Below are 17,174 nucleotides of genomic sequence, written 5' to 3'. Positions count from 1 at the left end.
GAAGCCAGGCGTTTGACTGTGCAGTGCTTAACCAGTCAAGGACTATGAACAAACTAAGTATCAATGGACATTTCCCAATGAGTTCTGACCCTCAGTTCTCAGGCTCTGTCCAACTCTCTGCCTTCCCACCAGGACAACCACACAGATGACGTGAACTAAGGAGGGAGCTTCCAGTTTTGGTTCCATTCCCCTGTCAGATCCTTGTAAAAACTGCCATGCCCTAAAGTCTGGGCCCTAGGAATATACCAGGTTACATGGTAAATTGGAAGGCGCCAGCAGGTCAACTCACATTAAAACAAAATTTTGCCTGGATGATTCTGGTGTTTAAAAAGGAAGGAGACTAGGAATCCTCTCCTCTCCTATTAAACAATCCAGATTTCTCTTCGATGCCCATAATTTACATTTCATAATACTTTTCTTAGTTGTATTACCACAGTAATGGAGTGGGAGAGAGACTTGACCTACTCAATTGGTGGCTTTGGACATGGAGGATAGGACCCAATGACTGTAGGCTCTTCACTCAAAAGGGTGAAGGCAAGGATGCCTCCCTGGAGCCCACACATGTGTATGCATCTCTGCAGATACCCAGATTCACACATGGTATAAGCCACGTGCAATGCTCAACCCACAAAGCGGCATGATAATAAATGTGTGTTGTTCTGAGTCCCTGTGTTGGGGATAATCTGTTATGGCAGCAATAGGAAATTAATACAGTGTCCACATAATTTATTGTTCAAACCAGAATAGGTTTTAGGATGAAAGTAGATACTATTAATAATTGTGCCAAGAAAACAGGCACTGCCCAAAGCCATGTTTGGTAAACTGGGTCACACAGCTCTCTTACTTAACTAAGTAACTGGTTCCCTGGGTCTCGGTCTGTGCACATAACAAATGGAGTTTAGAGTACCCCTCTCTGTGTGTGTTATGACTAAAGGAAGAAAAAGACACATGCATGGAGCATGATGCTACACACAGAAGGAATTCTGAACATGGGACGGTCTGTCAAGGGGAAGCAACCTTGCTGTACACCTGCTGGGCATTTGTAGCATGAACCAGGGTCACTCCAGAGGTCAAGATCCCCATAGCAATCAACAAGCCCCAAGAAGCAGCATTTGGCTGCTGTGTGCATGCTGGGTGGGGAGGTTCAGCCTGAGAGGAGAGCTCAGTCATCCCCTTGTAGTCCTCCTAGGAAACCATTTGTTTCCCATAGATCTTTAATGATCAGCAAACAGGTATGCAATATACCATCAATTCAGTCCTGTGTGTTACACCTCGTCCTCTTGAAATCCTCTCCTATTGAACAATCCAGACTGCTTTCTGACACTCACCATTTATGTTTCACGATTCTTTTCTTAGTTACATTTACCCATCCAAGTTGAATGTCACCATGCACGGGATGGAGAGGTCCCTGGGTTGAGCATTTTGAGCCTTTGCTAGTCTCCCTCTGCATGTTCATGCAACTGCGTGTAAGTCTGCCTCCCTGGAGAATACGAAACTCACATTTCACCTCCAAAAGGGAGGTGGAGATTTCACACTCATTATGTTATTAATTAAGGATCTCAATCCTATTACCAGAAGCTTAGGAAAGCCTTCCCTTTTTGGACCACTGGCGCTCCCAATGTGAATGGAAGAATCTTACTCAGAAAATGTGTTCGATTTTACAGCTACAATAAAAACACCTTTTCCTAATGTATATGCATGCTCACAACCACACTGGACTTTGAGGACATTTTTCTCCATTTAATTTCTGAAGTAACTTTAATTATGCAGAAGAAGTCAATGCAGATATTCACAATAATTTTATTTGAGCAGCTAGGTGAAGGCACAGTAAATAGCCTGTGACTCCAGAGGGGACACGGGCTGGAAATTTTAATTGGCTTCAGTGGAATTTACATAAATCATAAATGATGGAATTACGCCAGGCCCATTAAAGCCATGTACAAGGGTCAAGAAGATTTTTTGTGCAAAATAAGAAATATAATACTTTGGAAAGCAAAGCTGCGGGGAAAACCATTTGCGGGACTTAATTTTTATTTGTGTTTTTGTGCATACCAAAGAAAATGTAGAATAATAGAAGTGAATGTTGTGCTTTATTTTAAAGATTAAAATATGTGTGTGTGTGTGTGTCTGTGTGTGTCTGTGTTCATGAGTACAGCCCCAAAAGAAGACATAAGAGGGTGTCAGCTGTCCTGGAGCTGGACTTACAGGCTGTGAGGCACCCAACATGGAAGTAAGACCAAAACTCCAATTCTCTGCAAGGGCAGCAAGTGCTGTTAACTTCTGAGCTATTTCTCCAGGTCCAGCACTCTAAAATTTACAGATTTAAAGTCAAATTGTCAAACACAAAATGTATCAGGCATCATCTTACCAAAATTGGTGACAAATTGGTGTACAAAGTCTTAAAGAATCATCTGATGAATTCTAGGCAGGTTACGGTACTAAGAGGGTTAAAAGGCCATTGAATATTTATGAAACAGAGAAAAGAAGACCTTTCTGAGTTATAATCAGAGCCATAATTTACTCTGTGAATTATTGATATATTAAGGTACTTAAATGAAAGGTTTTATAAGCTAAAATAGCCCAATAAAGTAAACAGAGGCCGAGGAAATATTTGTATCATATAAACCATGGTTTATTTTGAGTTTTCTAAAAGCTGTTTTAAAAATCAATAAGGGAAAAATAACAATTATCCAAATGGCAACATATAAAGACCAAAAATTATTATAAAAATGAAATTAGTTCTTTTTTTCTTATAAAATTGTCAAAATAATCAGAAAGAGAAACAGTAGTCTATCTGGCAAACTTGGAAAGAGAAAAGTTCTCATCCATAACAACTGGTGGTAAAACACCTTGCTGGGCAATAGAGATGGCTCAGCAGGTAAAGGAGCTCGTCCCAGAGTCTATCATCTGAATTTGATACCCAGGATATGGAAGAAGAGAACCAGTTCACAAAAGTTGCCCTCTGACCTCCCTATATATGGTGTGACCTATCTACACATGTGTGTATACACACAAACATATAGAAATAAATGTCATAAATGTAATGAAACATTAAGACACTTTCTGTAAGTGTAACTTATCAAAATTCAGCAGAGATTTGAGGATTTTACTTTCAGAAATGAAACCTGGGGTGTGTGTGTGTGTGTGTGTCTGTGTGTGTGTGTGTAAAAGAGTGAGAGAGAAAACACATGGTGACATACTCATTTACATTTTGCATAAAAATGGGGAAAGCATAAAAAACACTCCATGTTCTAAGTGGAGACTCGTGAGAGAATTCTTGAATCAGTAAAAGTAGAGCATCACCTTGTAGAAACACTTCAGAGAAAAGAAAATGTATTTCTGGCACGGAAATAACATTAATAATGCAAGTGGAATATTTAAGAAGCAAATTATGACTGAAAAGGGGGACACATGAAAAGATGCAATTTTTGGAAAACAGACATCCTACTAAGACCATATTAGAATAGTGCCACAGTGGCTGTTTTCCTGTGGGTAAAGTTCTTTGTCTCTCTTCTTCTACATCTGCAACAAGCACATGCTAACATCAGAGTCAAACTAAAGAGTCAATAATGGCGGCAAAGGGAGGGGGAGGAGGTCACTTCTCTATGGTGACGTGGCTGCTGGTAGGGTGCTCATGAACCAGATGATCAACCCCTCCCCCCCATACCCATCTATAGATGGCCAGCACTTATATGACTCGGGGGACTAATAGTAATGATAATAATACATGAAATTAGGATGGGGGATGGGCTGAGGGATTTGGAAGTGGTGAAGGATGAGTAAGATCCAAGTACATTGTATCGGTGTCTGAGTTCTTCAAAGAAGAAATAAGAACATTAAAAACCAAAACATGTTGCCAATGTTTGTGGCGTGCAGGGACGCCGTCTCCTTGGACTTGGTTACTGTAAGGAGTTGGTTCCTTACTTTTGTGGTAAGGAACAACATGAATTATTAGGATCTTATCAACATGGGTCTCTCTGCTCTTTCCTGTGGATTTCTTGCTTAAAAATTCTCTCTCTCTCTCTCTCTCTCTCTCTCTCTCTCTCTCTCCTCATTGTGTGTGTGTGTGTGTGTGTGTGTGTGTGTGTGAGCATGCATGCAGGACACACACATGCACCCTATACATGCAATGCCCATGGAGGCCAGAAGAGGGCATTAGACCAACCATGTGGTTGTTGTGTACTTAACTCCACTCTTCTGGAAAGGCTGTACTTACTCTTGGCTACTGAGCCATCTTTCAATCTCCCACCCTGCTTTCTTAAGCATGTCTAACTAAGACACTAGCTTGGCTTGAGTGGACTCAAGGCCATCTCTCCAGTGTATATTGGTGTAGTTTGAGCTTCCCGTACCTCCAACCCATTATCTGGTCCCCACTAGAAATTCAAACTCGATGCTAAACCTGACCACTGCTCACTATCTGTGGGTCACCCTCTTGGACAAGCTGTCACCTCCTGCTCATGCAGGACGGTCTCTTAACTGTCCCGTGCTCTCTCCCATGCCCCTCAGATCCCAAAATTAGCTTTTAAATTTCGAGTGGGACTTTTCTCTCTGGCTTTGGATATCTTGCAGCTTATAGGTTAACTGGATACATCCTTGATTGGATCTCTCTGTCTAGAACCACTTGGGTAACGCCACACACTTCTTGGTATACTTCAAAGTTGCCAATGTAATTGTGTTTGCAGGGCCTTTGAATGTGCTGTACCCTCACCAGATACACCGTTTCCTTTATAAGTTTTCATAGCTCCACCTTCTTCTTTCATTCACACCTGTCCTCAAAAGCAGATACTTTTCTTGAAGAATTGATTGAAAATAGTCACTGCTTCTCATTGTCCATCCCTCCTCCCAGTGACATTCCCCTGGCTCTGGTTGTTATCAGCCATCTTCTTTCATTCTGTTGCTGTGACCAAAAACAACTTAAGGGAGGTAAGGGTTTATGTCAGCTCACAATCACTGAGGGAAGTCAGGACGGAAACTTCAAACAAACCACAGAGGAATGCTGCTTGCTGGCTCACCCACAGGCTGATGCCTACCTAGCTAGCTTTCTCATAAAGCCCAGGATGATGGACGACTGCCTCACAGAATGGAGATTTCCACAGTGGGGCAGGTCCTCCTACATCAGTGAACAATCAAGGCAACCCTTCCCAGATGCACCCACAGGCCAATCTAATTGTTGCAATCCTTCAATATAGGTGTTCCTCTCAGGTGGCTTTAGGTTGTGTCAAGGTGACAAGCTGACAGAACTAACTAGGACACTGCCCGTGATGTGGTTGTTTGATGACTGCTAAAACATAAGCTCACCAGGACAACAACTCGGACTGTTTCCACAGCACACAGAAACAAAGTCTCTCAGAGAGTTTATTTTCCATAAATGAAACAAACAGAGAATCAGCTAAGGATTTTTTTTTCATTGTATCAGGAAGATATTTTATTCTCTCCCGAGGACAGTTCAATAGACAAGAGAGAAATGAGACCTTTAAAAATTCTTTGAGGGGGACCCAGCCCCAAAGCAAACATTAAGAATTCGGCGGAAACATCTTCCTTCCATTTCAAGGGAAGAAACCTACTTCGGTGCGCTCGTTGTTAACTGTCAAAAACACGCAGACTGATGATTCTACATGGGAGTCTTCATTGTTTGGTGATGATTGATAGCAAACGGTTTTGTCCTGACACACATATTACTAATAAGCATATTTAAACGAAGGCAAATAATGCAAGTGGAACTTAATACAGATTCCTTCCCCACCAAAGTGATCCCATCTGTCCCTGCCTTTATAAATGAGGCAATCCAAGTTCCCAGAATAGGCTCATATTTCTTACATAAATCCCTCCCCGCCATTCTCAGACCCCTAGCTCAGCATCTCTCCTCTGATTTTTCATTTGTGGGGGAAAAAAAAAAATTGCCTCAAGCAGTCAGTCATGACTGCGGCATGATCAGACCCCTGCTGTTAGATTCTTTTGGATTTCAACCCAGATTGTATCATCTCTTCTCTTTTGGCCACATGCCCTTGCATCAGATTGGGGAATGGTCTCTGCTGAGCAAGCAGTATAGACAGCCCTATTTATAACTAAGCCCATATTCGGCTACATCGTGTACCCTCTCAGACCCCCCCTGCCTAACAGCCACTCAACTTTCTCAAGTGTCCTGGACGGCTCAGAATTAAAGTGTCATTGAAAGTCACTTTGATGACCCTGATGTCACCTTCGCATGCATCTGCAACATGCTGAGAGGCAGCGCAGCCTCGCCCGCAGACAAGATGGCGGTTCACAGACTCTCTGGGCAAGCAGCGGGTGACAGCTAGAGAAGCACGTTGCAGCTGATACTTCTGCTCTCTTCTGGACTTGTGAGGTTGATCCTACAACACTACTGTTGTTGTTGAGACTCAAGCCAGGAACAGTCCATTCTCAGACTCCCCAAACACATCAAGAGGTGACCAAAAAAGTGCCACTGGGCACTGTCCGTGGTCCTGAAAGCAGCTACAGGAGCCTGAAGATTCTAGTACCCACCCTAGGATGGGATAGGATGGGACCTAGCCCCAGATGGGATAGGACTTCCTGATGGCACATCAGGGTAGGTGTAGTGCATGTTGGGAGAGGCATCTCTACCAAAACATTTCTAATGCAATATTCACTGTTGTTAGCTGGTGAAAATTCTAGTTGAGAAGAGTAAACTTTATGTTCTTGGGTAATGGATGGGAAGGCTGGGACTCACTTCCTCACAAGGGCCTCCTCCTCAGTGATGACTTTGTCTGCTGCCTTCTGCTTAGTGAATCCCCTTGTCCCCCATCTGCTTTCTTTACTCTAGCATTTTCTTGCCTCTGCACTTGTGCAAGGAAGAGACTCCATTTGGCATACAGCATATTCTGTCTCTTGTGTTTCAGCCTAACATTTACACAGCATCTTTTATATATTTGGCGATGGTGTTTTTTTTTTTAAAGCAGCAGCCTGTGGACTTCAGTATTGAAATAAATGCCTGTTCAAGTGAGAGCGAGCAGATTCATGGGATTATTTTAAAAGGATGAATGACATGTGACAACAGAAGGCCATGCTTAACTCACTAATGTGCAAAATGTTTCTGACTCCATTTTGTAGGTCAAAGAACATTTTATAAATGAGGTGTCAGCTTAGCTATGTTTTCAGAGTCTTCTAGAAGGCAAATGATGAGAGGAGAGGTGGTTGAGATTGTGGGGGGATACGTAGGAATAAAAAGTTAAGTTGGAGAGACAGATGGCTCAGTGGCTAAGAGCATGTGCTGCTCTTGTAGAGGACATGGGTTTGATTCCCAGGGACCACATGGTGGCTCACAACCACTTGGAACTTCAACATCCAAGGGATGCAATGCCTTCTTCTGGCTTCTGTGAGCACCGAATTTACATGTTCAGATACAACATTCAGAAGGATGTAAGTATATTTTGTCTTAATCTTCTCAAATTAAAACAGTAATATGAAGGCACAAAGTATGGAAACATTATCAAAGACACTGTGTTCCAGCCCCTGAGCTAGACTCCACCTACTGCCTGCTTGCAGATGGAGGGTGGGAATGAAGCTATGCTCATCCTTCCCCGTGACTACTCAGGCTTAGGAATGCAGAACCAAGTAGTGTGTGTGGCTCACAAAGCTTAAAATATTTATTATCTGGCACTATATAGGAAACGTTTTCTGACACATATTCTAGACAATTCGATGCAAAAATAGGGGAGGAATAGGAGAAAAGAATCTTGACATCCTGAGATATCTTTAAGTCAATTCAGTTATATTCATATTTTTCATTATCATTTATTCATCCAATATTCTCTATCTATACATATATACATAAATAAAATATTATATATATGTATATATATCATCCCCATCAAATTTCATTTTCTGTGCCAGACTCTTGGCTTATAATTATTTCTGAAAATAGTCTTGTTTGGTTTAGGGGTTTAAATCTGTAATCTCAATACCTGGGAATCTGAAGAGAGAAGAGAAGAGAAAAGAAGAGAAGAGAAGAGAAGAGAAGAGAAGAGAAGAGAAGAGAAGAGAAGAGAGAGAGGAGAGAGAGTTCAAGGTCACCTTGGGCTATATGGTGAGACCTCAGACAAACAGAAAGTCTCTTCTTCACTTCTTGTGATCATCTTTCTAGTTTCATGACTTTTGCATGTGGACACAAGCATGTACACATGCACACAAAAGTCCTGGGTCTGTCTATGTGAAAAGCATATGGTATTTGCCTCAGTGGCAGTAATGGAAGTAGCAGGGAGTTAGACTGGCAATGCGGTTTATGCCATGGTTGAGTAAAACTCCTTCCAGAAGCCATGGGTTAAAAAAAAAAAATCCCAGTGCCAGATACGGATACCTTTCTGTGAGTTGTTGGCCACTGAGGTCCCAATGGTCCTGCCATTGGTCTTGGCTGCCCATCAGAACTTGGTGGTAAGACTCTACTGCTGAAGACTTTGTACACTTGGATCACGGACGATCAGAAATGAATTTAGAACTGAGTTGGAAGCTTCTTCCATACTGGCTGACCTTCCTAGTGCCAGAGTGTGGTATGCAGGCTTCTGGGCGAGAAAACTCACCAGCAATCTCACCTACCTATGATATAACAATGACTGTTCCTATAATGCAGCTGAGGCAGACTGTTATTGGGGTAACCAGTAGTTGTTTTTTTTTTCCTGCATGTGAGGCTTGTTCCACAGGAAGGAACTTATGCCTGCTTCTGTAAATCCTGGTCGAAAGAGTGTGGCTGAGAAGGTCATAGACTACAGAAGGAATCTACTATTCCTGTTTGGCTAACTGCTCATCTTTCCAAACTGCATCTTATATACTCTTGTTTATAACCATAGATCAGTGCTGCATCCAGCCTTCCTCAGGGAAGCTTCTTATTGCCACAGGAGGCAATTAATACAGAAACTCAGAGCTGCCAAAGGGCCAAGAATAAATAAAAGTAGTGAGCCAATTATTTCGAAGGCTCAGGGAACACCCCAGAAGAGAAGGTAGTAGAAAAAAAAGGAAGATACAGAAGGTTGGGAGACGGCAGCAGAAACATGACATCCAGAAGTGACAGGGCCATTATACCCGTGAACTCACCACTGTTGTGCTTATCTGCACACGACTTGCATGAGGTTGAGGGTCTCAACACTTTGCCATGGATGGCATGACAAACTCCTCCTTAAAGGATTTAGTTGACAGCTAATGGTTTTGGGGGAAGTGAGGGAGTGTCCCATTTTCTTCTGCGGTGTAGCCACTGATAAGTTGTTGGAGCTCCAGTCCAAAAACCTTCCATGCATGCTCAGGCAAGAAGGTCTAAGGAAACTCGGGGAGGCAAAAGCAAAAAGAAGACACAAAAATAGGAACAATGGCCCCACAAGGCCACACACCGAATAATCTGTTTGTTAGGAAATGCTTACAGCCCATGAATTTGTAGGATAAAGACAGGAGTATTGGTTAAATGTTCTGGGGAAGGTGAGGAGATTAGCTGTGGTTGTTTGTAGGGACTAAGCTTCCTTCTAGGAGGTAGAGATGTTATAAGGTTCTGTAATGGTTGCATAACCACAGGAATGGGAGCACTGAACCATACACCTTGAATGGGCAGATCACGTAAGAGATGGGAATCACACCTCATCATGGCTGCTGAAAGCAATCCTCTCCAGGGCCAGGAGGGAATAGAAGAATGACTACCACAGAGCCCAGCTTGTAAAGATCTCTGTAAAGCATGGAGAGTGGATTACAGAGCTTCTGGGGGGAAGATAGGCAGACTGGGTCATTGTCCATTTTGAGGTGTGGTGTCTTTGGCTATGGTCTTGGTTTTACTCTACAACATAAAGTAAAACTCTTGCTTATTCAAGATTGTGTGTACGTGTGTGTGTTCACTTCTATGGAATTTTAATTAATTAATAATAATTATTTTTTTAAATCAGAGGTTAAGAGTAGGAGGTCTGATTTTAATGCTAAATCTCCCATAATGGTAGCTGGTCCAGGGACACCCCTTGTCCCCATCCCTGGCTAATCACTAACCCTCATCTCCTCCGTGGTCAAATGACAATAGATGCATGCATTGGACTGGCTTCCTAGATGAAGCCCAAGTTGGAGAAATGCATAGAAACCAATAGGCAAGCACGTGTCAGTGCAAAGTGGCTTGTGGGGAATGGGGCCTCAGTGATGAATACTGAATACCAACTAAGTTAAACAATGCTGCCCTGCCTCTGAAAACCTAAGATGTGGTTCTAACTCTCATGGGTCTAGAGCCATTGTTCTGAATACCAATGATTAATTACAGCCTGTAGGTGCCAAGAAAGTCAGACGGTTCTGGAACTATGATGACTGGATTCACAGGCTTTAGTAAGATAGGATCGGGGTGGGGCCATCTCTAAAAGGATGCTTGTCACTCCCAGAGTTAATCTGTCACCTGCTCCCTGTTCTCTATAATAGTTCCAGGGTTCTTGCTGGCAAGTGGCCTTGCCACCTACGCCACTCCAGGAGGGCTTTCTATATCTCCTCAATATCTAGCATGTTAAAGCTGCCCAGCATTTGTTGATTATATAAACAAGTGAAATCAGCTCATCAATGAATGAATGAATGAATGAATGAATGAATGAATAAGTGAATGAATGAACAAGCATTATGTGGTAAGCCCAGGACGACTCAGAGCCTTTCATTCAGTCTCTTAAAAAAGTAAGAGCACTGTCCCTCCCATAAATGTTGAGGCTGTCCCCTTGCTAGGTGCTGATTTACCAGGAGGATGGCAAGTACTGCTCTGGGAGACATGCTATGAGCATCCATAGCTCCAAACTCATCCACATGGTCCTCTGCAGCTGAAGGCAACCCTCTCAATTATCCCCTGGCCCTGGGCTCACCCATCATAGCCTCCACACTGCTTAAGGCAATTGCTTTCACTAAGACAGTTTCTGATCTAGATTTCTTCATTAAATCTCCTGCTCATCGCAAGTGCCTGGCTCCTTCTCGTGGTATACCCTGCTTGTATCTAAACCAAGCCTCTGCCTTCTGATGCCCCTTGGGCTGACTCTGGTCCTCACTTGGACCTGGTTCTAACTTTTTAAAATCTTATTTGCCAATGTCTTCAAACACTCTAGATTTCTGAACACTCTAGTAGAAAAACTAATTAGTACAATCAGCTGGTGGTGGCTGTCAGTCATCCATGGCCATGGTAACTGCTACCAAGGATGCAGTTGTTCCCTGTAATCAGTGTCTATCTGTCCTCGTCCCCTGAGACCCCTACATCCTCCCCAGAATTAAAGTACTGGCTCTTCCATTTTCTCACACCCACGCTTTCTCATGGCAACTTCCCAAAGCCTAGGAGACTCAGATGTACATCACCTCCGGTCTCTTCTCAACCCAGAAGCTGTAAGTTCTTCTGTATTTTGTGTTGAAATGATGCCAGTGTTGGGGCTCGCAGGGTGATACCTGCACCCCACTGACCTCAGAAGCAGAGTCTCCAAACTTTTCCCCATCTTCCTGGCCCTGCTTCCTCTCTCCTCTCTGAAGCAAGGTGTAGAATTTCTTTCACTTAAATGCATAGCATGGAAATCATGGGTCTTCTCTTCAAGACCATCTATGGAAATCTAATTTCTGTAGCCCATCTCCCTCTATGTATATAAGAGCTTGCTGTAAATCAATTCTCTAATTAAACCTACTTGATTGTGTTTGTTTTGTTGAAGTTAAGTCCTGATTATGGCTCCCAGCCTCATGGCCCCAGAAATAAGACTCAGTCTCAAATTCTATTTACAGATACCTTGGGCATATACCTAGGCTCTCCTCTGACTAGATCATAACTAAAATAACCCATTTATTTTAACCTACATTTTGCCATGAAGCTGGTTACCCGTGTTCAGGTACCATGCGTCCATGTGTCTGTGCATCTGTCTCTTCACCTCTTTTGGGGCTTCTCCCCCATTTTCCTTCTCTCTCAGAATTTTTTTCTCCTCCCCATGTCCTATCTTTGATTCCTGCCCTAGGCCATAGGAGACAAGCATTTTAACTGACAGGTGAGGCGTCCATATAAAACACAAGATGATCTACTGACACGAGACTCTTTTCCAGTAAGGAAGAGACTCCTCTCATAAGCAAGGGATGATGATCACCAGAGCAGGTCAGGTGAGTCAGTCAGATAGCCCTGGCTCCCTTCACTCATAGTAGCAGGGCTAATACATACCCTTTTTGTCCAGTTATATTTCTATCTTTATTGATATATTGCTTCATCAAGCCTAAGCATTAACAGTAGCTTGCTTACCCTAGACCTTCAGTGCTTGATCTAGGAATTCTTAGTCTACAGAATGTCGCCAAGACTCCCTATGCTGTGAGGAGAGAGGTACCACCCAGTCCTCTGGCTCTGCCACTTCCTCCTCTAATACCTTGGCATCCTGTAAAGTGATGGGGGAGCGGACGTTGTCATTACCAATGGAAATTATCCCACCATGGATGATGGATGTAAGGCACCCTTGGGAGCTGATCAAGTGGCTGTGGTAATAATTGGTATTCTCAAGTTACATAATGCCAGGAGCTTTGTCCAACTATGCAAAGGAAGTCACTGAAGAGAGTCAACTTTAAAAGAAAAAAAATTCTAGAAGTCCTGACCCGGATTAGCATATTAATAACAGGCGATTGTTTCACAGGGTGGGGGTCTGGGCCTATCTCTGTGAGCTCAGTGGATATGTTCTCAGTGCAAAGAAGCTTTCCAAAGGGCCAGGTGAGCTCCTGGCCAAAGGCCTCCATTTTCATCTCCTCTCTTTGTATTCTCTGCAGTTTGTCAATGACTCTATGAAACGTTTCATTAACCTTCTGTGTCCATTAAATATTATCTGCTCGTATCACACAGCTCTCCACGACTTTCAGAACTTTATACTTTCTTAAAAAAAATAAAACTTCAAATTCAAGTTAAATAATGGCCGTGGGCTGATTCTGTAGCAGGTCCTAAACTCTGCATCGCTAAAAATCAGCTCAGTAGCTTTCAATGCCACTCGCTCAAGCCAGGAGACCTAGGACTGATTGCTTGGTGACTGGAGCCACACTAGTCTCCTTTAATCTCTGTACTCCCCTAATGTGCTCCCCTAATCTGCAACTGGGGCTAGTGACACACTCACATTCAAAGCAGCTAGGCAGCCTATTTTTTTCTTGATTTTCAGAGATGATCTGAAAAATATTATCTCCAGAAAGTTCTTTACTCAGAATAATCGGTTTTTATAGAAATAGTATTTCTTCTTTTTCTTTTTTTGAAGTGCCAGTGCCTTATGCATTCTGTCAGCTTTGATCTGTTTGGCTTCCAAATCATACAAAAGCCTTATCCTGTACCCAGCCTTACCTTCCAGTGACAGCTGGGCATCAACTGTCAGTATTTGCCCTAGATTGGTCTGGGGTAAGGACTGGGAAAATGGTTTAGTCAGTAGAGAGTTTCTTGCCTTGCAGTTATGGGGATGGGAGTTGGATCTCTACATAACAAGATGGTGGTCTACCTTTGAAATCCCAGTGCTGGGACAAGGAGACAGGAGGTTCTCTGAGGTTGCTGCCCAGCCAGCCTGGTCTACACAGAGTTCTAGGTGAGTTGGAGACCCCATCTCCCAAAACAAACAAACAAACAAACAAACAAACCCAAGGTGGACAGCATTTGAGAAACAACACCTGAGGTTGTCTTCTGGCTTTCATGAGCATGTACACAGAAGTACACATACAGCTGTGCACACACACACATACACATCACACACACACATACACATCACACACACACACACACATACACATCACACACACACATACACATCACACACACACATGCAGCTACACACACACATGCATCCTCACCCAGGAACATGCTTACATGCACATGCCCGTGAACACACATGTACACATCTGGCACAGTCACTGACAGACTCCAACCTAGGTATGAGTCAGGAGCTAACCAAAGCTCTCATAATGCCTGGGCCCCCAGCTTCTGACATCTTTATTAACCATCTCATTCACGTTGGGATGGTTGGAGTAAACAGGAGAAGCCCTGAAATTGGCAATCACTTCAGAGCCCCTGCCTCAGCCCACCCAACAGTACAGGTTTGGCTCAAGATGTCCGTCTGTTCCTTCCCAGTCCCCTCCATCCGTCCTCTCGCCCGGCATATTTCTTGTCTTCCCCCATTCTGTCAAAGCTCTTCACACATGACATGGTGCTTTAGGAGACCTGCTCTGCGCCTTTATCACTAGCTTTGTTTAGTAATTTAAATCTTATTCTCCTTGTTCTAAATGAAAAATATTGATGATTTCAATATTTTATATTTCTCTCTCCAAGAAGGAAATTGTGAACTACTGATTTATTGCTCTCTATATGCAATTATTTTTTTTATATTCTTGGGAACAACAAACAGCAGTCACGACGAAATAGACTTCTCGTGCCAGCATGAGGGAACAGGGTCTGTGACCATAGCTACATCTGCTTCCCACCCTGGCTCTGAGTCCTTCTATGCCTCTACTTCTCCAATGATGATCTCTGTACCTCTGCCAGGCAGGGGACTCGGGAGAGGGGACCAACCAAGAAGACCCCAAAGAGAGTCTTAGATGTCAAGCCCTCATTTCCCTTCTAAATCAGACAATAGCTTCACCTGCATCCAGTCTTCAACTCTCCTGTGATATATGGGGCTCGGCATGGTCCATGCTTTCCCCAAATAGGTTTTAGGTAATAGACCCTAGCCAACTGGTTCTTTGTTGTGAACCGCTCTACCCCACGCTTGGGGCCCAAAATGTCGCAGACTGCTCTATCAATATTGGAACCCGCACTGCCAAAAGCTTTGGGGGCTAAACTGTTAGAGCCCGCACTGCCATAAGCTGCTCCAGTCCACAGGTCGGGGTTCAGCAAGAAAGAGAGTTGGGATGGACTCGAAGAATGGAGACTAGACAGAGTGTGATTCAATCCCGTTTATTCTTCAGTCTCTCTTCTTTTCTCCAAATCCCTAGTCCCTAGTATCAAGTCTCAGGTCCTGGGTTTTGGTGCCAAGTCTTAAGTCCTAATCCTAGTTCTAAGTTACCTGCCTCAAGTCTCAAGTCTCAAGTACTCTTCCAAGTACAAGTGTCTAATTCCTAGTTCTCTTTCCAAGTCTCGAGTGTCTAATAATTTCTTTTGTCTGCCTCTCACCTTTTATATGTCTCACTTCTAAGCCACGCCTTTAAGTCATGCCTTTAAGTCATGCCTTTAAGTCTTATCTCTAAATTACACCTTTAACTTACACCTTTAAGTCTTGGCTCTAAATCACACCTTTAAGTCTCACACACCCAAGGGAAAATCCTGGGTATCTAAAACAAGATGTTATCAGAGTGTGCTCAGCTGTTGTAGGCTGATGTAATCAAGTCTCTTGTCAGGGTATATGGCTCAAGATGGCTGCAAGGATGATAGCTGCCTTCTGTCGGCTCCCCATAGTTCTTCAGGGAACACAGTCCAAGACAATCAAAACCTAACCAAGAAGTGACCAGCTATACCAGGTGGATGAAGACTTGACCGTGGTTTTCTCAGTGCCTGCTTCTGAACATGCCAGGATCCCTAAAGAGAGCACCCATTGCCAAATCAGCAGGTAAATTTGAACAGCTTAGCAAAAAGTACTGTCTTAAGGGAGCCAAGCATGGAATAGCGACAAAAGGAAAAGAGAGTTGTGCTGTCAGGAGTCAGTTCACCAAACTTGCTAATCCTATAATTTACACTGTGGTAACCTGAATAAAATGGCCCCCATAGGTTCATAAAGAATGGTGCTGTTAGGCGGCATGACCTTGTTGGAGTACATGTGACTTTGCTGGGGGAAGTGTGTCACTGGGTGTGGGCTTTGGCATCTCAAGCTCAAAAACCAGGCCTAGTGGCTCATTCTCTCTTCCTGCTGCCTTCAGATCCAGATGTAGAGCTCTCAGCTACCTCTGCAGCACCATATTTTGTTCACATGCCACCATCCTTTCTGCCGTGAAGATAACGGACTGAACCTCTGATGCTGTAAGCCGGCCCCAATTAAATGCTTCCTTTTATAAGAGTTGCCTTGGTCATGGTGTCTCTTCATAGCAATAGAAACCCTAAGACATGCACCGAGGCATCTTTGGAGATTTATAATAATACTTCCTCTGAATTATATGCATGGATATGTTCATTTTTCATGTATACCTTAACAAATATTTCCCTTTATTCAAATCCTCTTTTAACTTTTCTGAACTCTTCAGAACCTACCCACGAGTGACTTTCTGACCATATTTAGAACCCTGTCCAGGTTGGACCATTTGTCCCCAGAAGATCTCAGCTGTGATCTCAAGAGGAGATGTCTCCACTGTCTGACACAGAGAATATTTTAAGAGGACAGGTAACCAGCCATTTGTTCTCTGTGAATACTCTAAGGGTCAGAAGGACATCAGCAAAGCTTCCTGGGATGATCTCCCCTTGGATTTATAAGAGATGAGGGTACATGAGGACCTGCTGAGAGCTGCTAAGCAGGCATTGGGGTGGCTACAGTGACAGTCCTCTCAGGATGGTCCAGAGGACAAGTTTAGGCCATGGAGTGAGAGGAGCAATTTGGATTTAACAGATCAAACTACAGACTTTTACCTGGGGTCTCTGATTCAAATCAAACCGGAAGAGAGTCTTACCATCTGGGCTGCATGAACCCAAGGCTTATTGCTTTTAGAAGAAAAACAAAACCTCTGGGAGTTGGTTTTTGCTTTGTTTGAGACAGGATCTCCAGCAGCCAGGCTGTCCTCCAGCTTGCAGTGCTGCTGATCCTACTCCTCTTGCCTCCATCTGAGTGCTGGAGTTACGGGCTTGCACTATCGAATTTTATGCAGTGCTGGGAAGTGAACTTAGGCCCTCACCCATGTTAGCTAAACATCCTACCCACTGGATCAGAAATACAGTTTAACAGGAGAAATGTCTTTTATTAACACAGGGAGGCCAGTCTCCTGATACCAAAGCTTATGAAAAGACAGAAGAAATAAAATAATGTTGATTTTTTTTAAAACTGCAAATTGACCCTCTGTGGGATGTAGCACTGCTATGGTCCTCTAGAGCATTCTTTGCATCCTGTGGCTGGTTCTTATGACCTTAAGGCTTGAAGAACTTCCAGGAGTGTGGCAGGGTGGAAAGTTGATCCTGGTGTCCTTGACCTTGGCCGTGTGACTTGCTTTGACCACTGAGATTCAAGCTTGTATGACATAGGCAAACTTTGAATGGATCCCAG

At 43.4% G+C, this 17,174-nt stretch overlaps 1 protein-coding gene across 1 annotated transcript in view; it reads right to left on the bottom strand.

Annotated features, from left to right (window-relative positions):
* The window catches only part of Cdh13 (cadherin 13), a 1,011,337-nt gene that overhangs the window by 348,061 nt on the left and 646,102 nt on the right, over positions 1–17,174 (bottom strand). The gene's annotated exons all lie outside the window — the stretch shown is intronic.

The sequence above is a fragment of the Arvicanthis niloticus genome, chromosome 18 (genome assembly GCF_011762505.2).
Source record: "Arvicanthis niloticus isolate mArvNil1 chromosome 18, mArvNil1.pat.X, whole genome shotgun sequence".
In the NCBI taxonomy this organism is placed as follows: Eukaryota; Metazoa; Chordata; class Mammalia; order Rodentia; family Muridae; genus Arvicanthis; species Arvicanthis niloticus.
The sequence above is the reverse complement of the archived record's forward strand: the minus strand, read 5'-3'. Positions and strand labels throughout refer to the sequence as shown.